The sequence below is a fragment of the Balaenoptera physalus genome (assembly GCF_965194825.1).
Source record: "Balaenoptera physalus genome assembly, chromosome: 14".
Taxonomy (NCBI): Eukaryota; Metazoa; Chordata; class Mammalia; order Artiodactyla; family Balaenopteridae; genus Balaenoptera; species Balaenoptera physalus.
The window spans coordinates 87668733-87675210 of NC_138893.1; positions in this window are offsets into that span (position 1 = coordinate 87668733).

Below are 6478 nucleotides of genomic sequence, written 5' to 3' on the forward strand. Positions count from 1 at the left end.
AGCAGAGTGCTTGTAAAATATACTTGCCAATAAGACACAAAAACATTAACATTTTTAAATAACATCTTTGAAGGAGAAAAATGTTTTCCAATAATCTCTGGCACTGTGTTTTCTTCACTCACCAAAAACAAAAACAAACCAAAAAAACAACAGGAAAGAAGAAGAATAGCACTGGGGAAATAGAAAGAAGTGGTATGAATGAGCCTTTGAATGGAGTTAGGAGGCTACAATTTTTTTTTTCTTTAACATCTTTATTGGAGAATAATTGCTTTACAATGGTGTGTTAGTTTCTGCTTTATAACAAAGTGAATCATCTATGAGGCTACAAATTTTGATCTTGCTATCAGAGTTGTGACATTGTTCCTCACAGAAGGACAAAGATTCACATTGAGGATATTAAGATTTGTTTCCTTTAAGTAAACTAATTTCCATTTCGCATACATAACATTGCTTGGGTTGACTTCTGCTCCTATAATGGAATCAGGAAATTTAATATTATGGCTAAAAGGAACTTCGTTTCATCTGTTCTGTCAAACATACTTCATGAAGAAACTGAGGGCCACAGAAGTTAAAGTGCCCTGGGTCCATAGCTAGTTAGTATTTGAGCCAGGAGTGAAAGTGAGGGAGAGTGAGGGAAAGTCCCTCCGACACAGTCTAGAGCAGAGATGGGCAAACTAAGGATGGTGGGCCAAAGCCGGCCCACTGCTTGTTTTAGTATGGCCTGCAAGCTAAGAATGGTGTTTACATTTTTAAAGTTGGAGAAAAAATATCAAAAGAAAAATAATATTTCTTGATATGTGAAGATTATATGAAATTCAAATTTCAGTATCCATTAAGTTTTTTAAAATTAATTTTTATTGGAGTATAGTTGATTTACAATGTTGTGCTGTCCATTAAGTTTTACTGGAACACCGGCACACTCTTTCATGTATGCGTTCTCTATGGCTGCTCTTGTCAGCAGAGTTGAGTGGTTGCAACAGAGACCGTATGGTCTGCAAAGCCTAAAACATTTCCTCTCTGGCCCTTTACAGAAAAAGTTTGCAGAATCCTGGTCCAGAGCCCTATTCATGTCAAGATTGCTTTACAGAACAGGGCCAGACATATAGAAAGTATCCTTAATGAACAAATCGTAGGCCTTCTGGGCCTCCTGGTTCAACCCAGGTGCTTTGCGTGTTGGATGCTGCTGGAAGAGGGGAGAACTGGTAGCTGCCCTGCGTGTCCTCCAGCCAACATGCTGAGCTGAGGTGGGGTGATTTAGTTTCTGTTCTCACTGCCCGTTCAATCATGAGCCTCTCAGCTAACCCTGTCAACAGGGAGGCCAATTAGTGCCAATTTCTACGTGAAAGCATTTCCTTAAGGCAGAACTGAGATCACCACCTCATTTCACACAAACAATTCAAGTTCACAAGGTTAACCTGGTTAGATTCAAACCAGGGCTTAAAAAGTGAAAGGCAGCCCTCTTACCAATCCCTAGAGCTTTCTGGACGCCTTAGGAAAAAGTGTCAAAGAATTCACCTCATTTACCACAAGGGGACCTAACACTTCAGGGGTAAACAGCAACAGGTGCTGCAAACTTAATATCCCTCCACAAGATTACTCTCAGATTTCCCACAGATGTTTATGGCAAAACTTTATTAGAGCCATGTGTAGTAATCAGCTTCCTTGGAATTCAATTCAAGAGCACTAGGCCCTCTGCTTCAGAGTTCTGAATTTTTTAGGAAATCAAAGACCCACCTCCAAGGGCCAGTGAGTTCTCAAAATCCATTTCTTACAAGTGAAAATATTTTGATAGGCAACTTTGTTTTGTACTAGATAGCCTAAAAATTTACTGTAAATAAATTTTTATGTGCGTATTGCAATATTTTAATAAGATGAGCAGAGCTTACTTCTTAAACCCTTTGGTGGATCATCTCATAAAACAAAGATAAAACTTTTGTTCCTGGAGAGTGCATAGTTTGTTATTCAAAGCAATTCATGATTTTTAAAAATTGATGTGCTAGTCACATAATATAAATTTCTTATTCTAAATAAATCAAATTGTTTATTCTAAAATGAACAATTCAGGGACCTCCCTGGCAGCACAGTGGTTAAGAATCCGCCTGCTAATGCAGGGGACGCAGGTTCAATCCTTGGTCCGGGAAGATCACACATGCCGCAGAGCAACTAAGCCCGTGCGCCACAACTACTGAGCCCGCGTGCCACAACTACTGAAGCCCACGCACCCAGAGCCTGTGCTCCGCAACAAGAGAAGGCACCACAATGAGAAGCCCATGCACCGCAACGAAGACCCAACGCACCCAAAAATAAATAAATAAAATAACATGAACAATTCAGTGGCAGTCAGTACATTCACAATGTCATGGTTTGTTTTTTATGTCAATGCAGCCTTTTATATTTATATTATTCATAATATTTATAATAGTATTATATATTAATATTTATATTTTGACTGTTAAGAGGGCACATACACCCATACTGTCTATGTTTCTCAAATGAATTTGAAGTCAAGAATTGTTTTTTAAACCAATAAACTGTCCCTCTTGGATTTTCAAATTGCCAAATGGTGATGAGAGGTAAATCACACTAGTGGACAACAGGAAAAGAAAATTCTTTTAAACTGATTACGACCACTCAGAAAGGAGATCTACTAGGTTTTCTAGATTGTAGACATTTCTTTGGGGACATTAATATCTCCCAATCTTCCCCCAAACCACACACTTTTTTTTTTAGAATGCCTCTCGGGACTTCCCTGGCAGTCCAGTGGTTAAGACCCCATGCTTCCAATGCAGGGGGCGCGGGTGCAATCCCTGGTCAGGGAACTAAGATCCTGCATGCCATGCGCACAGCCAAAACATAAAGATTAGAATGCCTCTATCATTTCCGAAAAATGATACATCATTATTATTTCATTACTAAAAATCTTAAGTACAAAAAGAAAAAAATTCACTTGAAATTCTACCACCCAGAAATTATTATCTTTAACAAGGTGAACATCTTTCTAGGTAAATATAGAAAGAAAGAAGTTTAGAAAAATGGAATCATACTCTATATCACATTTTAAATTAGAAATATTAGTTTTGGGGCTTCCCTGGTGGCGCGGTAGTTAAGAATCCGCCTGCCAATGCAGGGGACACAGGTTCAAGCCCTGGTCCGGGAGGATCCCACATGCCGTGGAGCAACTGAGCCCATGCACCACAGCTACTGAGCCTGTGCTCTAGAGCCCGCGAGCCACAACTACTGAGCCTGTGTGCTGCAACTACTGAAGCCTGCGCGCCTAGAGCCCGTGCTCTGCAACAAGAGAAGCCACTGCAATGAGAAGTCCGCGCACCGCAACGAAGAGTAGCCCCGCTCGCCGCAACTAGAGAAAACCTGTGCGCAGCAACAAAGACCCAACGCAGCCAAAAATAAATTAATTTATAAAAATAAAATAAAATAAAAACAAGCCTCAGGGAACTTCCCTGGTGGTCCAGAGGTTAAGAATCCGCCTGCCAATGCAGGGGACACAGGTTCCATCCTTGGTCCAGGAAGATCCCACATGCCGCGGAGCAACTAAGCCTGTGAGCCACAATTACTGAGCCCGTGCACCACAACTACTGAAGTCCCACACCTAGAGCCCATGCTCTGCAACAAGAGAAGCCACCGCAGCGAGAAGCCTGCGCACTACAACGAGGAGTAGCCCCCGCTTGCCACAACTAGAAAAGCCCACGCACAGCAACAAAGACCCAACGCAGCCCCCCCCCCCAAAAAAAGAACTGCTGGGTTTAAAAAATAAATAAATATAAAAATCAAGCTGCAGGCTTATACATGAATGAAGGTTAAGTCCCCAAATATTTTTGACCATAAATTATACACTTGGTTTTTCTTGTTGTAGAGAGGACATACTATGTCAGGTATTCAGATAGGGTACTACTTAAGTCAGAGTCACCTCCCTGTTTCAGCCCCGTTAATGGTGGAATCTGAATGTGATCACTCGGCCTAAACTAAGGCAGTGGTTCTTAGACTAGTAAGCATCAGAATCACCTGGGAGTCTTGTTAAAACACAGATAGCTGGGTCCCATCCCCAGAATTTCTGATTGAGACAGTCTGGGTTAGGGCTCAAGAACTTGCAGTTCTAACAAGTTCCCGGGTACTGCTGCTGCCTTTCTAGGTTAACATGCTTGGAGAACCTCTGAACTAAGGTATACACAGAGAGCAGTTTTTCCTACTGATATGTGATTTGTTTTTTAACATCTTTATTGGAGTATAATTGCTTTACAATGGTGTGTTTGTTTCTGCTTTATAACAAAGTGCTGGTATGTGATTTTTAAAACTCCAAGAAAAGTAGCAGTTGTCTTGGAGATACTATCTCTGAGCATTTTGGGCTTTCTCTGTAGGGGTAAATGTTAATCCATTGGTAAATATTTTTACAATGGATAGAGTAGACACTGAAATATTTGTTGAATGACGGAAAGCAAGTCCGGGAACCTGCAGGGTAGTCACTGTGAGAAGCTGTATACTTAGAAATAGTTTATGGGAAGGGTCACAACTGCTTAAGCAACTGAATTAAATCAGTCTTTATAGTTTTTTTTTTTTTCCACTTCTCATCTTCAAGCTGACGTGACTGTATAATTCCTTTGTGAGGTATCAGATACTGAACATAATCTAACTAATGTGGAATGACTGACTTCACTGTCCAAAGTTCGGTCTGGTGGGTAGGAGAGTAAAGGGGGTGCGAAGATGGTAATCTTCCAGGCTTTGTCAGTATTACTGAAAATCAGGCAGATTATAATCTTAGTTCCAGGGGAAATTGATCAGTTAGAATTAGACTTCAACTAGTGTCAAGCTCATGAATACAGAGTCCAGCCCCTAAATAAGAGAGTATTTTGCAAACTGTCAGGATCCCAACCATAGAGGCAGGATTCAGAGCTGGGGCCTCAGGTTCAGCAAAGAAGGCGGAAGTCAGGAGCCAGATAGACGCTCATCTACACAGATTTTAATTGAAGACTAGAGTTTGGTGAGGGTGGTGGCATTTGGGTTCACACCACATTTAAAGACAATGAAAGTGATAAATCCTACCTAGTGGTATAACGCCTCAAAACGTGTCAGGGAGTTTGGATTAGATCAGAAACCTGGTGCGCCTAAATCTACAGTTTAAAGATATCTGAAACTTATAGCTAGGCAGGGCTGACATGCAGGCTTAACTGCCTCAGGTGGTTTTACAGATGTTTATTAATCAAAAATATCTAAGCATTTTCATGTATTTAATATTTTTTTAGAGTGAGCCATCCTAATTTCAAACTGAATGAAATCAAATCCAGGGTAAATCTGAATTTGGAATGAAATAAGAACCCTGCCATTCTAAAGCTTAGCCTTCAACTCCACAGTTAATTTTTTCTGTTTTAGAGCTTGGTCATGTTTAGCTCTTGGTTGCCTGGGAACTCTAGCAGTCTGCAGATAAAGACCACCTTAGGAAACTGAAGCCTCTGGAGGTAAAAGCTATGATCCACAAGCTTCTTGCTTTCCCAGACATTCAGCATTGCTCCAGCAGTACTCTTGCTTAAAAGTAAACTCAAGACGGGAAGCAAAACCAATGCTTTTTTTAGAGTCCTTGTGTTTTCTACAGGAGATCCTAAGCTGTTGTGAAACTGTGCGTTGAGATTTTGTTCATATAAAGTGTATGAATCTGTTAGGAGAGCTTCCTTCTAAGGGTAACAAAAATCTTATGGTGGGCATTGCTGGGGTAGTTTCTGGGTTATCTCTCATTGGATTTTTCCCCCTTGTATTTTCTAAGTGGATATTTACTAAGTTATGCTAAGCTTTACTAAGTTATTTAAAAACTTTAAAAATATTTTGAAGTCCAGGTTTAGATATTTCAATCATCTTTTAAATATTTGGATCTTGGCATTGTTTTACATCTGCTCTTGAGGGCAGATGGCTTTCCAATTCACCAGTTTTAGAACCCATGTGCCCTGCACCTAACGTCAAAGAATGCTATGTAATCACTTTAATTTTTCTCTTTTATTGCAATACTGCAGTTTCATTATTGTTAACATGTGGTTAAGATGGTGCCTCTTCACATGAAGTTTGTTCTGGATTCTCAAATTTGGGGGATTAATTTAACTTCAGAATTGAACTTTTTCCAAACACTTTAAAATTAGCATTTGTGTTTTCATGGCTTTTGCCCTAAAAATTCTCCGGGCTACTAAATCAGGTGCAATTTTACCATTGGTCCAACAACAACTGATACTGTGCTATTGCTCTAGCAATTCAGGCAGATGAAGCATCATAAAGAGCAGGGTACAAGTTTAAATGTGATCTCTAGTAAACTGTTATGTAGAGTTATTACAACACTGATCTTGGAGTTCAAAACTTTCTCACATCTAAAGAGACAAAATATGAGGAATTTGCACGCTGTGTGGTTTATGATCATTCTAAATTTTCAGATTCAAGATAAATCAAAAACATAAACTTGTCTTGGGTTTAGTTTGCTATGATAAAT